The sequence below is a fragment of the Chiloscyllium punctatum genome, chromosome 26 (genome assembly GCF_047496795.1).
Source record: "Chiloscyllium punctatum isolate Juve2018m chromosome 26, sChiPun1.3, whole genome shotgun sequence".
Taxonomy (NCBI): domain Eukaryota; kingdom Metazoa; phylum Chordata; class Chondrichthyes; order Orectolobiformes; family Hemiscylliidae; genus Chiloscyllium; species Chiloscyllium punctatum.
This window is the reverse complement of record NC_092764.1, coordinates 26,647,376-26,672,955: the sequence shown is the minus strand read 5'-3', so window position 1 is coordinate 26,672,955 and position 25,580 is coordinate 26,647,376. Positions and strand designations below refer to the sequence as shown.

Here is a 25,580-nt window from a genome sequence, read left to right as displayed (position 1 = left end):
TGACTTGCAGCCAACAAGTACTTTTTATTATTTTTCTCTGTCTTATTCATGAATGAATACGTGTATTCTGGATTTTAAAATAGTATGGCTTAAGTTGTATGGTAGTAAATTAGTTATTATAAAAAGCAGCTTAGGAGAGTCATTCGTGATGGCTAAATAATATTGAACAATTAAATATAAACCTTTTTGTTTCTTCAGTAACAAATTATACAGTATAAATACCTATTGAGATATCAGGGGAGTAATTCAGTAATTCTTTATGTAGAATTTTAACAAGAGAAGCATCACACTTACTAGTTTGTGTTCATTATTCTTCTTCAAGGCACTGAATTCTTCAAGATGCTAGAAGCAAAGTATACTTTAGAAGAGCTATAAAGTTGCTATCAAAGAAAAAGGTGTCAGCAACTGGAACTGTTGTCAAATCCAAAGCAAAAACCTAATTAACACTTGCCCCCACCTTTTGCGAAGACCTCAATTTCATTCACAGTAACTTGTTCCAAAGTTTCTAAGTTTCCCTGTTTCACCAAACTTGGCATTTTCAGGATTTTCATCTCAAGAAAATGCATTTATATGTTTCTGCCAAATTTTTAGATTCATATTCTATTTTCTATAGTTTTCTTCAGTTACTTCAGATTTTCACACTGGAGCTCAACTTTGTTTCACTTTGGTTTAAGCAAAGTGATTTACTGATCAAAAGGAAGTGTTGTACTTTAATTTTAAAAGCAATGTCTCAGATATACTCAGTAGAGTAATAAATTACTAAAACTGTTAAGCAACAGAAATACCTATGCTATGGTAAATCTGAGCTATGTGTATAATTGTCTTACTTACCAAACTATGAATATGTAAATAGACGACTTTATTAGGTTATTTCAATGTTATCAGCTGTCAATTTTAATTTAAGGTCCTTTCAATGGACTAACTGATACAGTTGCATTGGTTTCCCCAATCTCTGCAGTTGTTTCAGCGTGCACAGTTAGAGTCCGTCCAACAAGCATAATTGACAGATCTCCCTTCTGGTGCAGCAGTCCCCAGGAGCCAGCTAATACAACCTCCAACACTTTATTATTGGTCAATTTGGGTTTTCTGCCCACTTAAGTGGCAGAGGTGAGGGTCTCTGTGGCCAGCATAATCAATAAGACCAGTCACTTTCACGGTGTTTCAATGCTGCTCAGCAGAAGGTAGACATGTGCTGCCAAATGTTCTAAATTACCTGATAATGGTTTTATTATTTTAGATTATACTTTTTTTTGTTGTTTCTTGTTTTAAAAAGATGGGCAGAACCAACAAGGAATTCTAGAAAACATAATGAATTGAGCCAGATGAATAATACTTCAATTTCAAAAATGGCTAAAATAGTTTAACATTCATGAAATTAATTTGGGAAATTCCACCTCCATGCATGTGATTGTGTCTGCTCATGTACCTTAGTTGAAGACTAATTACTAAGCAACTATTAAATTTCAGAGTTCAAGTTTTAAGGCAGAAGAAAATATTGATTTTCTGGCAATTTGCATATGATAATTTTTAATTACATATAGTTATTAAGTGAAGGTTTTCAGAATGAACTGAAATTAAATTAGTGTTGAATCTTCAGAGATATTTTACTAAATTAAAATATTGTGTTCGACATGAAATTTTTAAAGAAAACCTTTTCATGTAAGATTTGATTATGGAATTGAAACTTTAAACTTGCATCTTGCTGAATCTTGCTATATCTTGCAGCCTGTTTTAATTTTTCTTTCCTTAAATGGCAAGATCATTACACATACATAAAATCAACAAAAATAATAAGGCAAGCCACAAAGATTATGGCTAACAGACCAATTCCTGCTTCATTGGCCAACATCTGCAATGGCTAACATGAATAATATACCAAATAAAAACTGAAAGAACTATGGATGCTGGAAATCAGAAACAAAAACAGAAATTACTGGAAAAGTCTAGCAGGTCGAGCAGCATCAATGGAGAGAAATCAGAATTAGCATTTTGGGTCCAGAGACCCTTGGCATCGTATATGAATGTATAATAATAGACCATTTACTATGTTTAGCATATAATCCATACATTTGTATGAAAGTATTACTTGAGTCGCACCAGCATAGTGTAACATTGCTAAATATCAATTCATTAAAATTAACTGAATTTGATGCAGCATTTTTGAAAGTCAGCATCATATGTTTGTAAGCACAATAATTCTCATTGTTCAGTTCCCAATTACAGCATTGCTGTTTAGATACTTCACATCAGGTTCAGGGAAGAGGGGGAAGAGTCATCGACAGAGTTATCATTTGGTTGTTCCTGCACATCTTCTTTCAACTACTTCAGAGCTGCAACATGTGTGCTGAGTATCTCAATCAGGAATACTGAGCCAAAATAAAGTCAAATACAATTCCAAAATTAAGGGAACAATATAAAATAGGCAAAGACATGAATGTAACAGATGACCAGACACTTAAAGCATCGATACAACTTATAACAAATTATGAAGGCAAATAACATCTCACTGCATGAGTAACAACAATTTACATTCATGTAGCACCTATACCATAGAAAATCTCCTTAAGTTGATTCAGAATTATTACTGAGTCACATAAAGAGACATCAGGATAGCTGTCAAATATTGAGGTCAAAGAGGCAGGTTTTGAGAAGTATCTTAAAGGATATAAGTGACATAAAAAGGTGGAGACCTTTTGAGGTGATCCCTAGGCTTTGATTGAGTAGATAAGAATGGAACCAGACTAAGGCAACTATACCCAGAAGGAATTTCAAAGTTCAGAGCCACATAGCTAACAGCACTGGATCCAACACTATTGGGATATGCAAAATGGCAAAATTGGAAGAGCACAGAAATTTTGTTGTACCATTGAGGAGACTGCAGAGATAGGAGGAATTTGAGAACAAGGATGAGAGGAATGTTAAAATTGAAACATTGCCATAACAAGAGCCAGTGTAGACTAATGAGTATGAGGGTGATCAATCAACAGGTTTTACTGAGAGTTAAGTTACAGGCAGCAGAGATTTGAATGAGCACTAACATATATAAAATGCCACAGATTGGAGACTGCTGTTTTAAATGTTTTATAGTAGCAAAAGCTTGGATGGGTTTCAGCAATAGATGAACTGAAGCTGGATTAAAATGGAATGATGTAACAGGTGCATGGTTAGGGATTCTTGGTGATGGAGGTCAGAATCTGATCTGCGAAACATATATGGTATCAAGATCGCTAACAATCTGACTCAGCTTCAGCAGCCACAAAGGTAAAGAGTTGTAAGGGGCTTTACAGAGTGAATGCTGAGAGGATAGGAGAGTCTAGGATCAGAGGGTACAGACTCAAAACAAAAGGGCATCAACTTAAGACTGAGATGAGGAGGAATTTCTTCTCTCAGAGGGTTGATAATCTTTCAAACCCTTTGTCACAGACAACTGTGGGAGCAGAATTCTCATGTGTATAAAAAGCTTCAGTAGTCAGATTCTTGACTAGTAGAGGCATCAAGTGTTACAGGGAAAATGCAGGCAAGTGGAAGTGAGGAATGCAAGGTCAGCTATGATTCTATTGAACCGTGGAGCAGGTTTGAGAGGCTGAATGGCTTACTCTTTTTCCAATTACTTATGGTCTTCTTATAAAAATGGTTGCCAGAGAATGGAAATTATGTTGACATGCAAAGACAATGGTTTCCATCATCCCAAAATTTAATTTTAATTAATTCTAGTTATGAATACATCGCAATTCATTCAATACTGAACATTGAACAAGCAGAGATCCAAACCAGGAGGGATGAAGAAAAGATATTATAAGACAGAGCCAAGGGTCATCACTATACATATGGACCCTAATGTTGTGTTTTTGAATGATACCAGAAAGAACTAAGAGATAAAGAGTATGTAGATGAGAATAATAATAGGGACCAAGGATAGATTTTTGGGAGCTCTAGAAGTTGTGGAACATGAGCGGATAGCGAAGTCATTGGAGTGATCCCCTGGCTTGAACATTTAAGAATGGAACCAGACAAAGGAACTACACCCACCTGGATAATGGGGGAACTGTTGGAGGTGGGCAATGTGGTTAACTGTTTTGGAGTTTGTAGTTAAGTCAAGAAGAATGAGAAGAGATAGCTTTAGCACAGTCAGTCAAATAAAATACAATCTGCAAATTTGATAAGGACTATTTCAACAATATGGTGAATCTCCATTAATTGTGCTTTGTAAAGTATTTGTAAGAACAGACGAAATATTGCCTGCAAGTGCAGCCACAACACAACATATAGCGGTACAGAAAATGATTCCAAGGAGAGCAATAAGAGATTGTATGCTTTATACCTGAGTGATGGAGACTTTGAGGAAATTCTTAGCAGCTAAATTTTTTTTGAAAATATCTTCACTCATACAGCTAAAGAAACAAAATGGAAGTGGAGAAGCATTTTGTACGCAATTGAAATAGCAGAAGCAGGTGATGTGAATAAAATTGAGAAAGCTCCATTTATGACTTTGCAACAAAATAACTTTGGTTAGACACATTATCTTGTGAAATAGACTGCCAACTAATGCAGTAAATACTGACTCCATCGAAGCAGTCACTAGGGACTTGGATCAATTCTTGATTTATTAAAGGATCGTAAGGTATGAGTTTTGAGTAAAACATAGATTAAAAAAGGTATCATCATATACAAAAAAAATAGATGGCACACAAAGGTGGCTGGCCTTTATGTGTTACTACATACTTATATTAGCTTGCTGTTTACAAAAAGCTGTGCAAGCTACACATTTTCCCTGATACAGTAAGACAATCTTTACACTAGCATATTGTTTGCCTGTGGTGGGCTGTGATCTCAACCCATCTGCAGGTAGAAGCTAATAACTGACCTGATCCTTTGTGTTTTCAGAGACAGTCATTTATCTTTACTAATGACAGTTCTTTGCCACTGGACAGAAAGGGCTGGGTTATATGGCTACAAATTCCTCCACTATCATCACATACAGAAAATAACATGCAAAAACGCTGGATCAGCAATTGGCAATATCACCCCTGCCTCTGATCTGATAGAATTTGGAAATTGTTAAACATTTAGAAATAACCAATTAACAGGATATCAAGACTGAATTGTAGACAATTGCATGAAAATGTTTGAGTGTGGTTTATGTCAAATATGAGGAGTCAGCACAAAGGGTGGAAGTAAAGGTGTACAAATGAGACTATGGCTGCATGTAGTTGCAGCAGGTCTGATGAAAGTGGCACAGTTTATACGTTAATTGACTTCATTAATTCATTGCTTTGTATGCGTTATTGGAAATAGAGATACATTGAGCAGAGAAGGGGTTTTTTAGTTGTTGGTTGTGAATGACGTCTTGTCCATGGCATAAACCCTTTCCTTCATGATGTCCCAGCTGAGATTCCCAAGTGGGCTCGAAGCTCCCATCACACACTGTCTGGTTTTTCCATTGGGTGGCTGCTATTTAGCCTTCCAATGCTTGAACTGCCTCACAGAGGTGGCGATGGGAATGGACGGACCACTCATTTTGCAAGTTGATTCTCTCTCCCTGTGAAAATCATGAAATCCAACCCAATGCAAAACCACTTTCTAAGGAGACTTTGGTGTCACTGACTATATTGGATTTTTCATGTAAGAAGATAAATTGGCAAAAGAGTTATATGAGCCAGTATGAGGTCACCCACTTCATTTATGAAACAAATATGGTCAATTTTATAAACAAAAACTGAAATTGCTGGAGAAACTCAGCAGGTCTGGCAGCATCTGTAGAGAGAAAGCAGCATTAATCATTCAAGCCAGGTTTCGATAAATGGCAGTTTTGAAGAAGGGACACTGAACTCAAACTATTAACTCTGCTTTCTCCCCATGGACGCTGCCAAACCTGCTGAGTTTCTTCAGCAATTTCTGTTTTAGTTTAGACTTACTGTATGTGCAGTTGTTCGTTTTAATTTAATTGTCAATTTCATGGCTCCTGATTGAAATGGGTGAAAGTGAATTCACAAACTAAGGTATGATGCATGGGAAATTGTATATTTTGCAAGGTTTGTGAAGGTTTGTAGCTCAGGTTGGGACTTAGGGTGTAAGTTTGCTCACTGAGCTGTAGGCTTGATATCCAGATGTTTCACTACCTGGCTAGGTAACATCATCAGTGGCGACCTCCAAGTGAAGCGAAGCTATTGTCTCCTGCTTTCTATTCATATCTTTCTCCTGGATAGGGTTCCTGGGGTTTGTGGTGATGTCATTTCCTGTTCGTTTTCTGAGGGGTTGATAGATGGCATCTAGATCTATGTGTTTGTTTATGGCGTTGTGGTTGGAGTACCAGGCCTCTAGGAATTCTCTGGCATGCCTTTGCTTAGCCTGTCTCAGGATAGATGTGTTGTCCCAGTTGAAATGGTGGCTTTTTTTCATCCGTGTGTAGGGCTACGAGGGAGAGCAGGTCGTGTCTTTTTGTGACTAACTGGTGTTCGTGTATCCTGGTGGCTAACTTTCTTCCTGTTTGTCCTATGTAGTGTTTGTGGCAGTCTTTGCATGGAATTTTGTAGATGATGTTGGTTTTGTCCGTGGGATGTACTGGGTCTTTTAAGTTTGTTAGTTTTTGTTTGAGAGTGTTCGTGGGTTTGTGTGCTACTAGGATTCCGAGGGGTCTTAGTAGTCTGGCTGTCATTTCTGAAACTTCTTTGATGTATGGTAAGGTGGTTAGGGTTTCTGGCTGTGTTTGGTCTGCTTGTCATGGTTTGTTCTTGAGGAATCTGTGCACTGTATTTTTTGAGTATCCGTTCTTCTTGAATACGTTGTATAGGTGGTTCTCCTCTGTTTTGCGTAGTTCATCTGTGCTGCAGTGTGTGGTGACTCATTGGAATAATGTTCTGATACAGCTTCATTTGTGTGTGTTGAGATGGTTGCTGGTGTAGTTAAGTATTTGGTCAGTGTTTGTCGGTTTTCTGTATACGTAGGTTTGTAGTTGTCCGTTGTCCTTTCTTTCAACTATGACGTCCAGGAATGCGAGTTTGTTGTCGGTTTCTTCTTCCTTGGTGAACTTTATGCCTATGAGGGTGTTGTTGATGATGTTAAATGTCTCTTCTATCTTGTTTCGTTTTGTGATGACAAATGTGTCATCTACGTAGCGGACCCAGATTTTTGGTTTGATGGTTGGTGGGGCTGTTTGTTCTAGTCTTTGCATTACTACTTCTGCTATGAATCCTGATAGCAGAGATCCCATGGGTGTGTTGTTGGTTTGTTTATAGACTATGTTGTTGAAAGTGAAGTGGGTGGTGATCTAGATGCCATCTATCAACCCCCCAGAAAACAAACAGGAAATGACATCACCACAAACCCCAGGAACCCCATCCAGGAGAAAGATATAAATAGAAAGCAAGAGACAACAGCTTCGCTTCACTTGGAGGTCACCATTCATGATGTTACCTAGCCAGGTAATAAAATGTCTGGATATCTAACCTACAGCTCAGCGAACAAACCTACACCTTAACTTGTATATTGATGTTGCAGCATAAACACTGGTCCAAATCTTGTATACTTTAAAAACAATCAAAGATCAGGGCCTACTGAATCACTCAAGCCTTGGAGATTTTCGCAGAGATGCACAAAAAAGAGGCTACCCCAAGTCCACTACCCAAATACGGGCAGCAGAATGCAGGTACAATAAGGCAGCTTGTAGGCCCTTGGAAGGCTGGCAGCCACACTGACAGAGCTGGCTGTATTTCTCATGTTAATGTGCCCTAAGGTATGAGTGGGATGGAGGTTGTTGTCAAGTGTCGCGAAGATTGCTCGGAGTCCGTCAGGCTGCTGACCTAATATGCAATTCTCCGAAACTCCACCTAACTCTGCCTTTAACTTGTCCCCTCAGAACCAGGGGATTCTGCACACTGTCAGTACTCATGATGAGGTGTGTCTCCATCAGTGGCATAAGAGGGAGTAAGTAAACTTTTCTCAAACAGGAATTTATTTACTTCAAGTTTCATTGGAATATTTTTAGGTCTGTTCTATAAGGCCTGGACATAAAGTTATTCACTAATTATAAGATGCAGGTCAGATAATACAGCTAGGACAAAATGCTCCAAGCCAATCAGTAGGCCCAAATAGTGATAATATTGTTGAATGCAATGCAAAGGATCCAAACCAACAGGATAAGCACAAGATAAATACTCCTCTGACAGTAAATTAGCTTGATCATTTAAAAACCCATGGGTCATTTTAAAAATTTTCCTCAGATATCCAAAGACTTTGTTCAAGATAGAGTAAAATAAGGCAAATCTCTGAGCCAATGAAATAATCCAGCTAAAAACAAAAAGTATAAATAATCCATATTTATGATATTGAAGATAAACAGTATTCTCTCTGGAAGGTTTAAAGGAACTACAATTCTAACATTCATAGTCATGGCACCTTTATAAAATCCTGATTTATTGTCTCCTGAATACAGAAAAATACAATCTATGGACTGAATGGATCTTTTGTTTAATCAAAGAAAAAATCCAAATCATTTACTACAAGCAATTTCACATGCTGTGATAATGAAGTATAAAAACCTTTAGTATCATTCAAAGAATGAATTTCCACATTACTTAGTACCAGCCAAGCTCTTTGTGTAGCCCTACAGCCGCACACATTCCACGTCTCACTCAAACAAAAGACATACAAATTCATTAAACTATTTAATTACGTGTCTTTATTTTTCTCCATTAGCAATCCATGCCAGTACAAAGTAAATAAAAGCTGCCTCGTTTCTTGAGCAACAGCAGTGATTGAGGTTTTTATTCAATTTACAATAAAGGCTCTTTTTTCTCTTGGCCAGTTTCCTACAAGCCCTGCAAATGGGAGCATTCAACTGTACACACGGTGCAAGAATCTAAAACAGCAGTAGCACTCGGCATGGCAAGCACATACCATGCAAGCATTAAAGCTGCCAGCGCCAATAGCGGCAGAAAAGTGCTTCAGCTACAAACAGAAAGGATATTAGCTTTTTTCCTAGTAAATTTGCTTTTTACATCTATTTCTTTTCAGAAGGGTTGTTATTGAGCTTAGTGTCCACAAATGCCATTGATCTGCCTGTGACTCAATCTATACACTCTTACTTTGACAGAAGCTCAGCATGTAAGCAATACAAATCCTAGTTAGGCTACAAACTTATTGATTTTATAGATTTCTCCCAAAGTTGTGATAATGATATATCATTGTTAAATTTGGTAGAACAAACTGCTTTTCCAATCTGTCAATGCAAGCATGAAAACCAATTCACAGCCTTGTTTAGAGATTTTCCTTCAGTAGGATAACTACTGCAAGCGGAAACAGATCGCCAATATCCAGCTGGTGGCAGCTGCTTGATGGATGACACCTTGTCTGATGCCCCTTCCGATCTACAGTGTGTTATGTCACACGGAGTTTTACTCACTGCCAATAATCATCAATGCAGTTTTTTTATAATCTTAAGAAATTTAAATTTAATATATACAGACACACACACATGCTTTTTATTTTCCTGGTAAATCTTCTGATTTTTTTTGTATAACAGAAATGGATGCTGAAGGTTGAGGATATTTGTTCAACCGTAATTACAGGCTCACGAAGCAAAAATCATAACACCATTTTGATGCTTTTTGAGTTATTTCATGGTATAAAATATTGGTCATTTACTCCACTCCTACAAAACAGTAGTTTTTAGAATTGTATGTTGTAGATTTTACAAGGCATAGAATAACTTGCAGCTAAAGTTGCTCATGATATTTTTTTCCCTAGGAATCAGGCACATGTGTTTTTGCACACTTCACAGCATCTGAGTGCACAATTAATTTTATGGTGGATGAGTTTTCTTTTTCTGAAAATCTGTTCATAATTGTGCTGGTTGAATTTGCGGGAGCTTTCACAGAGAATGATGACTTCCCCCTTCTGGATTTGTTCTGCTCCTATGGGAGGTGCAATTTAGATAGTGCATTATCGATTTTTGCCATAATAGGTACAGAGGTACCTCTCTGGTCTGTTCAGTCTGCCCACTCACAACATCAGGATTGTCAGCTGCTGTGAGGAAGCCTGTCATTATTTTTTTCAAGTAAATCCATCACAGAAAAAGGTGATGAAAATAAAATTATTTTCACCTTGCTACAGAGAAGAATGGCTATGTCCACCACTGAAATTATTCTTAATGCCTTCTGGTAACAAAGTACTGGGTAATCAGAAAACAGAAGGAAATGGTTTGTGAAGGATAATTTACTTTTAATTTGCCTCAGACACTCCTGTGATTTTTTTTATATGTCAAATAATAAAAGGTGCTGTATTTTCTTTAAAGGAATACTAATTGCGATGGCAATGTGGAACTGGACTAGTAAATCACTTATAATATAAAAAATGAAGATTAGCTGTACCAGGAAAAAAAATTTGAAATGAGATTTGTAAATTCAAAGCTTTTCAAGTAGTCGTCTCAGAATGAAATGAGATCGTCAACAATTACTTGTGGAAAATAGGACATGCAAAACTGAGAGCCTCAGGGCTTGTCATTCCTGACCCCTGGAAGATTAGTGAGTCAGTTGAAGCTCATCTACTAAAGCCCAACCCAGGGGGGAAAAAAACTTGATACTTAAAAAGAAATGTTGCCTCATTACATTAAACCGGCAAGAGGCTCTCAAAAGAAATTGTTTATAAAATTGTTTTAAAAAAGTCATCTGACTGTGTGTTTGTTAGACTTACGTACTAGTTAGTGGAGCACAGTTGTCTGTGTACATCAATGAAAACAAAGAAAGAAATGTCCTTAACTGTCACTTTTAATAAGAGGAGTCAACATGCCTCTATTCAGGTTAAATATTGCCCTGTCACTTTTCAATTGAGTCAACAGATTTTTTAAAAAAGTCAAAGCATAGTCTATGCAAAAATCTGTCATAATGTGACAGATCTGTCCTCATTCAGCAAATTCTATTGTGAAATCTGAAAAGTAACTTTTCATAATCAGCAGTGACATCAAAAGAAGTACCTGCATGAAAATAATGAATTTCCTATTTTAATGAAAGCTTGTTGGTCTTCATTGTAAAGTTTACAAAACCCTAATATATTTGAATTTTCATACAGAGTTATTTTGTAAAATATGTAGTTGTAAAGGAATTGCCTTAGAGTGCAGTTTCTTCATGATTATGACATGTAGCACGGTACAAAAATTGAAAATTAAGTTGTGCTGTGACCTGAAGTGAATTTCCTTGCACAACTCTGATTATAAAATAGGAAATATTTTAGCAATAATTGTAATGAAAAACAAATCAAAGCATTAGAAAAACACATTCCAGATACATACCTTGTGGTCCAATGTAATATCACTGTTACTATAAAAGGTAAAGAAATATGATTAATTAACATGAATTGCAATATGACCAGACCAAAATGCATCAAATATTAAAAGATAGACTGCTATTATGTACTTCAAGTACAATAATTATTAATGTGATAATTGTGTGCAAAAATTAGACTTCGAATACAAACTTTTTTTCAAAGTAGTGATGCAGGTTCAATGATCAGAAAAGACAAACTACCAAAGCACAGCAGTGACATTGTCGTGAAATTGATCTTTCTGAATCATTCCTGAAAGGCTGAAATTAAATTTCAAGAATTGAAAATTTGCAGCAGATAGTTCTTTGTGCAATGGCATTCTCACTCTACAGGCAAAATGTAGCAAGTTTATTTTATTCTATTGTTCACATGGTATCTTCTACTAAACTACCTAGGACAAACAGGAAATATATTGTTTTTCATGTATTTACAATAAATTAACAACAATTTTATTTTTGACATTATATTTTTTCCCTATTCCTTTAGAAAATGTAATGAATTGTACCCTTAAAGTCTTTCTACAAGTAAAACCATTTTTCCTGCTGCCCATCATGTCTGAGTTAATTGTTTTAAAAATTCAGTGCCTTTTTCTGATAGTGAGCTTTATGCTTTTTGATCACTAATTCCTCAAGGATTTTTTACTGAATTTATGACAAAGGATAGGCTGTAACAAATAATTTAAAATTTGAAATCCATTGATTTCCTAATAGTTATCACATAATGTGCAAGTTGTGCTTTCAGATAATATTCCATGGAATTAGTAACAACCTTATTTGAAAGGTTAATAAGTTTAAATAATTGACCCATAAGCATAATCATTCAGTAAATGCTTTTAACCAAGTGAAATGAAATCCAAATCATTACATTGTACCAAAAATATGCAGATTAGAGTCAGCATTCCTCCATCTTATAAATTCGTGGTTCACCATGATACCATGGCTGTGTCTAAGTTACACTTTCGCATACTTTCCCAGAGCTTTGTTCATTAACATTATAATAAACCGAACAGAAATATCATAATCAATGGGTTTCCTTAAGAATTAGCAAGACAAACTGAACTACGCAAATGAAAATGAGTGTTTTTTTAAAGTATGATTGTAGATAAACTACACGTTGAAGTATGAATATGGACTATTACTGAGAAATGAACAAGTTGTAACAGGCATATCAATATTATCCTGGTGCAAAGTCAGAAGCTGCAATTCTCCACTTCACTACAATCCCTCACTTAAAATATGGGAAAAAAATGAATGTCAGGAAATGACTCCAGTTGATTCCTTTCAGAACTGGATTGAGTTCTCCCCACATCTGTCCCTTTAAATGCATAAATGCTGTAGAAGTAAAAAGATTGATTAAAATCATATTACAAACAATTAATAGACTTTTAAAAAGAGTAACTATTAGGACTGAGATACAAGGATCACAAAAATCCATTGATTGCAAGAGCATCAGGTATTTTGAGAATATTTGCTTAAAAAAGATTATAAAGATGAGCCCAGCAATGACAGACAGTTAGTTTAACTTTGGTGGTGAGGTAATTGCTACAAACAATTATTTAGGATAGAGGTAACAGTCACATGGGAAAATGTGGGATGTTTTGGAAGGAAAAAGGGTTAAAGGAACATTATGTAAACTGACTTGCTGAAGGCTTTTGAAAAGGTAACAGAGCGCATTGATGAGGGAAATGGTGTTGATGTGAACATGAGTTTCAAGAAGGCTTTTGATACAATGCCACACAACAGACCTGTGAGGGATATTGTAGGCATGGAATAAAGGGAACTGTAATAACATGGATACCCAGTTGGTGTGATAGAATCAGGGGTAACAGTTTTCAGGAAAGTTTGTAGTGTAATTCCCAGGGAACTCTCACTTTTCCTGACATACTGTATATTAATAATCTAGATTTTGGTGTGCAGAGGACAATTTCAAAATTTGAGGATGCTACAATACTTAGAAACATGTAAACTATGAGGAGGTCACTGTAGAACTTCAAAAGCCCTTTGGCACGTTGGTGGCAGATGAAATCCAATGCAGAGAAGAGTGATGAGATAAACTTTAGCACAAAGAACATGGAGAGATAATGTGAAATAAACAGTCCTATTCTAAGAGTGTCAGGAGTAAAAAGACCCATGTGCATGTATCCATGAGCAAATAATTATGACAGGTCAGGTCAAGAGAACTGTTAATAAAACATTAAGTATTCTAGGCTTAATAGAGGTGTATAGTCCAACAGTAGGGAGGTTATGGGGAATTTATATAAAGATTAAGTGCCACGCTATAGGAAGGATGTGAATGCTTGCAGAAAGTGCAGAAGAGATTTACGCAAATGTTCCAGAGATGGAAAACTTTAGTTATTATGACAGAATGAAGAGGTTGAGACTACTTTCCTTGGAAAGGTGAAGGCAAAGGAAATATGACAGAAATTTTCAAAATCATGTGGAGTCTGGACAGAGGAGATACGGAGAAATTATTTCTGCTTGTAAAATGACCAAAAATCAGAGGGCGCAGTTTTAAAGTGTTTTGTAAAAGGAGAAAATGCAAGGTGAAAAAACAATTTTCACATAGGGAGTGGCCAAAAATCATGTCCTTTAATTGAGGCATTCAAGAGAGCATTTGATGAGTATTTAAATAAAAACAAAATGCCGATATATGTGGAAAAGGCAGGAGATAAACACTACTTTAAAATGCTCAGAATGCTGTGTAGATACAAGAGTCCAGATGGCCTCCTCCTACAACATAATAATTCAGTGATTCTGAGAACAAAGTTTCAAGGACTTACACAAATTAATGAAGACATATAATGAACATGAAACCACTGCTCACTTCTTAAAAGTAAAGCTTTAATGTCATGTCCATTTACTTTTAAATATGAAAACTGTACACTCAGTGACTTAGCAATGATTGGAACAAAAATTCTTGGGGGTTGACTTCAGTGAACATTTATTGATCATGTAATTTGGAGAGTTCCTTATTGTACAATGGGAAATAACTGCATACCAAGGTGCATTGTACTAGTCTTCCTCACATGTGTACAGTTGTTAAATTATTGACTGTGACAACCAATTATTTTCTAGTTGACCAAGTGCTGGGATATTACAAAATGCAATGGCCTGCAGTTTCTGTTGCATTGTTTTTCTTCAGTTAATTCATCTGCAAGTGTCTAAACTAGCACAAAGGATCAAGATGTTTGAAGTTCAAATTACATCCAACTATCACATTAGAGTCTCCATTTACCCTTTTATTCCACACTACCCCATCAGCACCTATTGCTCAATGTGGGGTGCCATCACAATGAACTTTGCCTCCAAGAGTCCTCCCTGCCCCTTAGCCCTGACATTACACACTAATGATGCTCCTCTATACTCTCCCAATGGAGACTATGGTGGTGGTCACTGCCAAAAACCACCAATTCTGCAACCTTTGATACTGTTCTGCCTACCCCCATACACTTCCTTGCCACCATCCTTGTGTCAACCTCTACAGATGTCTCTGATTCCACACCTCCACCCCTGCATAGCCTTGACTTCCCCAACCCTTTTTGTGCATTGGGTATCAGTGCCAATCAACACTCAGGACTATATTAGCTCCCAGACTGACTTTGACAAATAGCCTTAGACATGACTGATCAGATTCCTAACCAGCTTCATGACTGACGATACATAATTTTCCTGGTTGCTTATGATGGCACTGCAGGACTGAATGCTGCCCATTTCCCGGTCTGCAGTTAGACATATCCTTGACTGTGCCCGGCACAAGCAGATGACTAACCACAGCCAAACCCTAGCCTGTGTGCAGACTGTACCCATGACTGACCATTCTGGGACCCCTGAATAGCACTGCCCACCCCTTGAGTGGATTGAGGACCAGCTCCCTTCACTTTGCAACATGATCATTTAGTTGAATAAATCTAAGTACCTTTGCTGCTCAGTCAGACAGCACAGGCCATAAGTATTAGATTGATGTCTGAGTCAAACAGCCAAATGTTCCCCAAACTGGACGAAGCCCTGCTGACAAGCAAGTTGAGCATCAATGTCTGTGCAAAATAGCAAGTTGATACATCAGTACTGATAGCCTTTCAGTTCTGGCTGAACTGCTGATGCACAGTACAGCTTGACTGTTGTGAGCATGCAGTTAGGCACTAAGCAAGCAAGAAGCAGGGTCCAATGAGTGAGCTGGGTGCCTGTCCCTGCATGCAAATTTTCCTTGCAATGGCCTCTCAATGTCAGTTGCTGGTGTTCTCTGTAATAGCCTGTTTTTCCTAACACTGGATTAGTGGTGCTGGAAGAGCACAGCAGTTCAGGCAGCATCCAACGAGCAGCGAAATCGACGTTTCGGGCAAAAGCCCTAACATCCAGCAAATAGATCAGAGAGGTGCCATCAAGATTGCGAGGGGGTTGGCAAATGTTATCTATCGATGTCAATGGCCAATGGTGTACTCATGCGACTCATGCCCACGATCATGCTTTGAGATGCTATACGGTGCTCAGTAATATCAGAGCTGTGCATAGCCAGTGGGAAGCTGGTTTTTGCCAGATACCTGCCTTGATGTCTTGATGTATTGTTCCATGTGTTTGGCAAAATAGGAAGCTGAATGTTAATGAGGTGAGTTGTGCTATTAACAAGGTGTTTAACAAGCAATAATTACTCTTAATTGGCACCTCACCTCTACCTCACAAGAAAATCCCCCCACTGCTCAACAAATACACAGTGAAGTGTTCCGAATGGTGAGATATGTCTCACCAGACCTCTTGTATGATGTTTCCATGAATTTTGCCACAGTCTTCATCATTCAGGCCCCTGTAAGTTTCTGATTTATATTGATTTTATTTATGAACAGGTTGATCATAACATGTTTTTTATTTCAAAAATATACTTTATTCATAAAATTATTTGGATCTCTATACAATTGGTCATGCCATTCTTGTGCACACATTACATTGCTTTACATACAGACATCGAAATTTATTTTTCCTATATACAAGTCTGTACATTTACTATCCAGCTCTTCTGCTGAGGCGTCAGCAGAGCCCGAATGACTGAATGGGCCCCCTGTTCTTCTTAGGCAGGCAGATGTTACACGATGGTCTTTCCCCACCGCGCCTTGGCGACAGCTGCCCCAAGTTTCAGCGCGTCCCTCAACACATGTGGGCGGCACGGTGGCACAGTGGGCGGCACGGTGGCACAGTGGTTAGCACTGCTGCCTCACAGCGCCAGAGACCCGGGTTCAATTCCCGCCTCAGGCGACTGACTGTGTGGAGTTTGCACGTTCTCCCCGTGTCTACGTGGGCACCCTCTGGGTGCTCCGGTTTCCTCCCACAGTCCAAAGATGTGCAGGTCAGGTGAAGTGGCCATGCTAAATTGCCCATAGTGTTAGGTAAGGGGTAGATGTAGATGTAGGGGTATGAGTGGGTTGCGCTTCGGCGGGGCAGTGTGGACTTGTTGGGCCGAAGGGCCTGTTTCCACACTGTAAGTAATCTAATCTAATCTAACATAGTCCTGGACCTTGGAATGACTGACCGTACTGGGACCCCTGAATAGCACTGCCCACCCCTTGAGTGGATTGAGGACCAGCTCCCTTCACTTTGCAACATGATCATTTAGTTGAATAAATCTAAGTACCTTTGCCGCTCAGTCAGACAGCACAGGCCGTAAGTATTAGATTGATGTCTGAGTCAAACAGCAAAATGTTCCCCAAACTGGACAAAGCCCTGCTGACAAGCAAGTTGAGCATCAATGTCTGTGCAAAATAGCACAGTCTGCAACACTCAGTCGGGGTCAACTCCTTCAGCTGGAAGATCAACAGGTTTCAGACCACCCAAAGAGCGTCTTTCACCGAGTTGATGTTCGTCTCGGTGTGCGCCCGGGGAACAGACCGTAGAGCACAGAGTCCCGTGTCATGGAGCTGCTCGGGACAAACCTCGACAAACACCACTGCATTCCTCTCCAGACTTCCTCTGCATTGGCACATTCCAGAAGGAGGTTTGTGACAGTGTCATCACCCCCCCCCCAACCCCCCGCAGCCGCTTCGAGGGCAGCATGCGGTGCGGCAGAGAGTCCAGGCATGCATAAAGGATCTCACAGGCAGATCCCTTCTCACCACCAGCCAAGCCATGTTTTGGTGCTTGTTGGAAAGTTTTGGCGATGAGGCATTCTGCTAAATGACTTTGACAGTCTGCTCAGGGAACCGCTCAATAGGATCTGCACTCTCCTTTTCCTGAAGGGTCTCAAGGACACTACGTGCTGACTACTTCCTGATGGACTTGTGGTCAAAGGTGTTTTTCTTCATAAACTTCTCCACGAAAGACAGGTGATACGGAACGGTCCAACTACTTGGAGCATTCCGTGGCAGCAAGGTCAGGCTCATCCTTCGCAACACCGGGGACAGGTAGAACCTCAGTACGTAGTGACACTTGGTGTTTGCGTACTGGGGATTCACGCACAGCTTGATGCAGCCACACACAAAGGTGGTCATCAGGGTGAGGGTGGCATTGGGTGTGTTTTTTTCCCCCGTTGCACAGCTCTTTATACATCGAGTCCCTTCGGACCTGGTCCATCTTTGATCTCCATATAAAATGGGAAAATGGAAGATGGTCCAGATGACTGCAATGGCACAGGTTCTGGGAATAGGCCAGACCTGTGCCACGTATAATAGCAATGACAGTGCCTCACACCTGATGACCAGGTTTTTTCCCACAATGGAGAGTGACCGTAGCTTCCATCTGCCCAGTTTCTGCCTCACTTTGCTGATATGCTCCTCCCAAGACATGGCTCACGCCCCAGTCCCCCTGTACCAAATACCCAGCACCTTCAGGTGGTCAGTCCTGACGGTGAAGGGGATCGAGGATGGGTCGGCCCATTTCCCAAAGAGCTTGGCCTTGCTCTTGCCTCGGTTTACCTTGGCCACCGAGGCCCAATCAAATTGGTCACATATGCACACGACTCTGTGCACAGACAGCGGATCCGAGCAGAAAACGGCGACGTCATCCATGCAGAGAGGCCTTAACTTGTAGGCCCCTGTTGCCAGGAATAGTCACCCCTCTCAGGCTCACATTCATCCTGATGGACTTGGCAAATGGCTCTATGCAGCACACAAACAAGGCAGGAGAGAGAGGGCAGCCCTGCCTGACTCCAGATCTGACTGGGGAGCTATCTGATTCCCAATACATAACAATCTAAGTAGTAAATGGCTTTGTCAAACTTTACAATACAATTTTCAGTTTTTAAAGTTTGATTTTTCCCGGTTGATACACATTTCACATGCATTGATACAGTTTAATAATAATAAAGCTGAAATATATTTGTAAGCTTGCCTTTTGAACATCACATTTGGAGTGGAATTGGATAAAATCTGAAAATGGGCACAGGGACTTGAATTAACACATGTGATGCACACAGCATGCCAATTTTTTATCCTTGGCTCATTTGAATGATTTTTCTGGCAAACCAGTGTTAACCGTGCTGTTCTTTGGCTGTGTGCTTCAGTAGGGGTCTCCAAATTCTATCGACTTGGTGCTGCTTGAAGCTTCTCTGCACTTCCTATAGGGGATGTGTGTTACAGTTGGAGCAGGTGCTGGTAGCTGTGCAGGAATGGCACAACATGGGACAGAGCATGGTCCTAGGATTTTGGACACTGCACTGGTGGCACTGGTGGAGGAAGTGAAAAGTTGGATTAAGGTCCATTATTCAGAGGAAGGGCAGTTGGCTCTATGTACACCCACAACAGATTGTTATTTAGCAATTACAGTCAAGTGTGTATGAAACAATAAAAGTGTGAATAACACGTATGCAATAAAATGTGTAATAAATATAACAATGTACAAAATTAATAGTGGATAATTGAGAATTATTTCCAGTGCTTGATACAAAGATAAGGTTTTACATAGTTGCTGAAAAGAAAACTGAATACAGAACACTGGTTTACATCACATCCATTGCCACAGCATATTATTTTGTTTGGCACCCGAAGACATTATAGGGAGACGGTGCACAGCACATGATGTTCTCTATTAATCATATATCGAGCTGAACAGGCAGAAAAATACATGCTGAATCAGCAAAATATATTTGCAGCCCAATTCAACATTAAGTACACAACAACCTATGCAACTGATCTCTTCAGAGAATGTGCTATGGAACCCGAGGCAATCAAAAGCTCTCAATATCTTTTCTAAAGTATGGAATCCTAACACACAAACAAACAGAATCTTTTATTTGCTTTGTTACTTAAACACTTTTTTAATGATGTGGTCCTGCAGAAGATATTGAACTGACTTTTAGATAAAATACAAGTTAAAGGTCTGCATTTTGGTGGTCATTTCCAGAAACTATTTTGATTTCTCTTTAAATTTACAATACTAGTTATATCTAACCTCTAGCAAATGAGCCTTGTCAAAATAAAATATGCTGAATGTGTGATAACAAAAACATATGGTATGATACACTAAGATATCTTGGCCAAGAAAGTATTCAAGCTGTAAGGGGTACTTTTGGGAAAATATTTTATTTTCATCTATGTATTCTAAACTTTTGCTAAATGAAAATATACGTAAATCAAATTTTCATAATTAATCACTCACATGTTAAGGTCATGATCTTCAACCAAATCAACTTTTGAGTTCCAAAATACTTTAAATTGGACCAATAATTCAATTCAAACTTTGCCTGCAGTGATAAACCTACAAACTGACATTAAACCTAACCAATAGTTCTTCAAATATAGGTTCCTTGGACGAACAGTATGCAAAATATTCAATGAACATTAATTCCCTTAAGGAAAAATCATCCAACCATCTCTAACAAGAAAATTAAAGCATTAAAGGAAGAAGCTCATAATGTTACCAAGAAGAGTCGTAAACCTGAACAAGAAGATGTGTTGCAAATTCAGCACAGGATGATCAATAAATTGATGTAGAATCTAAATCTCCTAACTAGATATTTAAACAGATTGACGAAACATTTATATGTATGGACAAATGACTGGATTAGCAAAATTAAGGCAGAGGCAGCAGAAGTTATAATGGGAGGTTAGGGAACAACAGGAAGATGAAACAAATATTTTGTATTGGCTTTCACAAAGATACAATCAGAAATAGTGGGAAATCAACTCATGAGAAGCAAATATTTAAATAGATAATCAATAAAAAAAAGTGTTTGACAAGCTATTGGGAATTGATGATCTACACCCCATTGTTTTATAAAATTTGGTCTGAGATATAACATAAGGCTGAATGAAACCTTCAAATGCCCATTATTATTATCATTTTGTAATGTTGAATGTCAGCATACTGCAAATATTAGTTTCTGGTCAAACATCTGGAATACTTTGTGTAGATTTGCCATCAATCTGTGCTACTGGTATTAGCCATATTGCTGATGGCATGCAGGGTGGAATGGCCATGTTACATCTCAGACAGAAAATAGGCTCAATCCCAATAAAGGTTTATTACATGTTAATTAGCAATTAGTTACACTACACCTAAGATATATGATTGCATTCTGTGAGACATTCAAGCTCAACTTAAGAGTACAACAGCTGGTCGATGGGGAAATGTTTAGTTGCTCCCAGGAACAGTCTTTTATATCTTGATGGGTGGAGCTTTATTCAGAAAGATTAGGAATATAGAGAGAAAGGAAATACATACAGATATATCTGGAGAGAGACAAATATTAGGAAAGATGAGGGACATGGGGAGATACGAAGTTAACCCTTTCAATGTGAACTGCATTATACAATATCAAAAATACTAAGTGTATTGTTTATGACATTTTAAAATTTCTTGATTTAACATGGTGGTAAGCAGAGCCCAATGCAAAAAAGTAAGGAAAGCAACTATAGGATCATTAGCCTGACATGAAGAGGTGTGCAATGCTGAACCAATGTTAGAAATATGTTAAGAGGGATCTCAAGAAACCTTCATGTGATTGGCTAGAGGCTATATAGGTTTAACAAAGGGAAATTAATTTTGTTTAATGAATTGTAACTATCTAAACAGTTAAGAAGGAACCAATGAATACAATCTGTTCCTTTACCTTCTCTGGATCAAAATTTTGGAATTCCCTTCCTAACTGCACAGTGGTTGTACCTGCACCAAATGAACTGCAGCAGGTCAAGAAGGTAGCTCACCACTGTCTTCTCAAGGTAATCAGGGATAGTCGACGAATACTGTGCCAGCCAGAAATGCACAGGTCACAGGAGAGAATTAAAGTACAGTCTATATGGATTTTCAACAAGCATTTAATAAGATTATCAGACAACATTAAGGCTTGTGGGATCAGGAAGGGGATAATATATTAGAATAGGGACTGAGGATCATTTAACAGACAGAAAATAGTGTAATATGTCCAAATGTATTTGTGCTACAAAGTTAGTGGGAAAGCAATTTGGGAAAGTAAACAGCAAGGTAGGGCAGAAAACCACTTAGAATATGTATGGACTAACTGAATGAATAAGAATGTGGAATATAATGTGAAGAAATGTGAAGTTATTCACTTTAGTTGAAAAAAATTGAAAGGCAAATTTTAACCATTTTAATAATGAGCTAGAAAATGTTAATATTCAGAAGAACTTCGGTCTCATATATAAATCACAGAATCTTAACATGTAGCCACAGCAAGCAATTAGGAAAGAATTGTTAGCCCTGAATACAACAGGATTGGTCTAAAAGGATAAAATAAAATCATAAAGGGCCTTGGTGATCATCTATGTACTTTTTTTGTTTTCCTACCCTAGGTTTGTATACTTGCTTTTGAGTAAATACAATACAAGCTCACTGGTCTTATTTCTGGGCCAGCCATTTATGTAGAGTCAATGGAGTTAACTTCATAACCATACATAACAATGATTTAGCAATGATGTCAGAGTCTCACGATAATATCAAGAGAAGATTACTGGAAGACAGCAGAAGCTCTAACCTGGTGCTGAAAAAGTGCAGGTAGATGAAAATGTAAGTAAAGAGTTCTTCCAGTAGATTCCATGGATGTTAACAACATTACATTAGGACACTAAGCAAAGTTAGACCCAAACATGCAACACAACAATTTAGGACCTGATTGGAACCATGTGGATCCTATTGACTATGAGATTCTTGATTGGGTTGTTAACATGAGCCATTCAGGGAGCCCTGGGTGACAGAGATAAACAGGAGATTCAGGATCTCCTCACTTCAGGGACTGACTTTGAGCTGGCTGGTCACAGCCACTGTACTATACAAATGTAAATAAAGGTTGGCTTGATGACAGGATACTGGCCTCTGTGAAGTTATTTCAGGACTGAAATGAGGAGGAATTCCTTTGCTCAGGTGGCTGTGAATCTTTGGAATTCTCTACTCCAGACACCTGAATTCTCAGTTTATTAAGACAGAGATTAACTGACTTTTGATTTCTAGGAGGATTAAGGGATACAAGGACCATGTGGTGAAGCACAGTTGAGATAGAAGGTCAGCTATGATCTTATCAAGTGGCAAAGCAGACCCCAAATGCTTACTTCTGCTTCCATTTCCTAAGTTCTTTGGCATTCAGTAGGATAAAGATTAGTGCTAAATATTATAGAACATTAACAGAAATCTGCACTCACTTACTTTTGCCTTTAAGAGTGATAATGTAGTCCAGCATGTTATTTTAAAGTGAGTTAAACCAATTGTCTGTTATCTAATATTTCAGTTTCCATTGTGTTGAACCTACTTCAATAAATTTATGTGCAAAAGGTATTTTTTGGAATGGATAATATGTATCTTACTATTTCATTGTAAAGCAAATATAAGTGAAGCAAAAAGAACACAGGTTAAGAATAATCTAGGTTTATAATTAGGTTCCTTTGATTTTAATGTTTCAGCTGTGAACTCTCCGATGGGTCTGTCTTCAAATGACCATTAAAGTAATTGAAGGGTAACCCAGCAATTATTCACAAATAGGTTTCATGGACCTGCAGTATGCATACAAAATCTCACACTTTAAATTACATTACCGTTCAATCTATCGACTCAACCTGCTGGAATTCTTTCAATGTAAGATCTGAAATTGTGGCAATAATCAGCTTAGAATATATCCTTATTGTATTTCAGGCAGTGAAATCATTGACCAACTTAACATGCTACCCTCCCAAAAATATTTTTAGACTTGATATGCCTTGATTGGAAAGTGGTCAGTCAAGAGACTAATTTTTATGATCAATCATAGTACAGGAGTGTAATAATTGTGACATAAAAACTGCATTAATAGGAAGAACTGATTGGAGTGACATACAACAGAGCATTGAACTGCTTTGCAGGGATTCATTCAATCACATAATTGAGGGCATTACTTCATTTTTGTGACAACTACGCCTCTGAATTGCTCAGTTCCAGGTTCAACTCCTGCACCAGTGCCTGAGCACAAAAATCAAGGCAGACACACCAATGAGGGCGTTCTGCACTATCAGAGGTGCTGTTTTTTAAATGAAATCTCAAACCAAGGCCTCATCTGCCTGTTCAACTGGAAGTACAAAATCCCATGGAACTATAATGAATTGCAAAGGAGATATCACTGTCGTAGCTAATATTGTCCTGTTATTTGATCATTGCTCCATTGCTATTTGTTGAACACAACTTGTCTGCCATTTTTCCTTCATTACAAAAGTACTTCTTTGGCTGAAAGGTGCTTTGAGACAAAGATGGTCAAGAAAAGCATTATATAAATGCATTGCTTGGAAAACTCAATGGAAAAACAAATACCTAAGTGTTCATGGTTTTCATAATCAGGTTTTAACAATGTAAGTTCATCATGCTATAATTAGACTCTCCCACCACAAGTACTGTAGCAGTTCATTTCTACATCTTTGTTATTCACATTCAATTGAAACTTAAGTGCTTGATCCAATTTGCTCAGTTCTCAAATTCCCTGACACTTAGTTATGAATAATGAAAACAAATAGATGTTTCCCAACAAAAAAAGGTGGAATGGACAACTGTTAAAAAGGGATAGAATAATGTCTACATGACCTGGTCCAAGTACCCCATTTTCAAGCATTGCTTCACTTGTTGCTTGCACCCAGATGTGTCTCCCTAGAGAATTTATGTGTGTTGTAAATAATTTTAACTAATTGCGGTATCTTCAATTTTCAAGCATCTTGATATTTATATCAACTTTCACCCCACTTGAATACTGACATTATTGGAATAAAAATGGAGATCAAACACAGGAATAAGAATTATAGATGTGTGTTAGGTAAAAAAGATGAAATTGACAAGCCTTTGAAGTTGGGAAAGAAGTTACAAAGCGAAGAGCCAAGCAGATAAACCTTCTACACAGAAAGTAGAAGCGGGAAAGAAAAAGTAGGCAGAGTCACAAGAGCAGGGGGCTAGTACTGGAACATGGGCTTGCAGCGGAGATGTCTATGCCCAGTTAACTCTGGACAACGGGAAAACATCGAGATCCAATATATTAATATGGGTAATAATGTTTTTACAGTTACTTCATCATCTCTTAAAGAAAGATCTGAGGGGGGAGGTAAAGTTGCACTGTTAGCTTAACAATGTTTGATTATCCCATCGAGATAACACATCAGAACCTCAGATTCCTATCTTTTCAAATGACCGAGATTTGAGCTTGGTTTAAATTGCTTATATATACAAATCCAGGAGTCAAAGTCAGTTGCTGTTTGACCTTCAGAGGGAGAACAGGACTCCAAACTGTTTGGAAGCCTCCCTACCTCACATATGCCTTCAAGTTACTACAGGAAAGAAATCTATACTTTGCCTGAAAGAAAAGAAAGTGATTGGGCTCAAGTCACTGACAAATCTATTATCAGACACTCACCGCCAGAAAGTTGCGATTCACGTGAATAAATCTTTCATACTTCTCGATTTACCAAAACTTGTCATTTATAATATCTCTTCTCCTGTCTTTTTCTCCTTAATCTTGTGAGGACTTGTGTGTGGAGCAAAACTTTTCTCTGCATCTTGAATTTTCTGTTAACAAAGCTTATTTTTGATTTCGCCATAAAGGATTGTGCTGTGGGTTTATTTCAAAAATTGGAATTCAACAACCAACATCCTATGGCCTGCATCCATAAGGGATGGCAGTCAAAAAGGGACAAAGTAAAAAAAAAATCTTCCAGTCTCATTGCTAAAAGGGGAAAGGCAATCGGAATTTAAATTAATGCTCTTTGTGTGTGACAAAGCAAATATTGTTTTCTTTCTTAAGTATTCTCTTTATTCTTTATATACACTTCCATGATTCACAAAAGAATTTGTTTATTTTAAAAGTTACTTTTACTAATTATAGCAGTG

General features: G+C 38.1%; 2 long non-coding RNA genes across 5 annotated transcripts in view; one reads left to right on the top strand and one right to left on the bottom strand.

Annotated features, from left to right (window-relative positions):
- LOC140496351 (uncharacterized) overlaps positions 1-25,580 on the bottom strand; it is a 207,244-nt gene that overhangs the window by 119,861 nt on the left and 61,803 nt on the right. Inside the window, exon 10 of one of the 4 annotated variants that reach the window (XR_011964244.1) lies at positions 16,176-18,960. The exons of the other annotated variants lie outside the window; for them this stretch is intronic. This is a non-coding gene — a long non-coding RNA (uncharacterized lncRNA). Of the gene's footprint in view, positions 1-16,175; positions 18,961-25,580 lie in introns of those variants that run through there. 4 annotated transcript variants of the gene reach the window in all.
- Positions 1-25,580, top strand: part of LOC140496352 (uncharacterized) — a 93,081-nt gene that overhangs the window by 49,487 nt on the left and 18,014 nt on the right. The window lies entirely within an intron of this gene.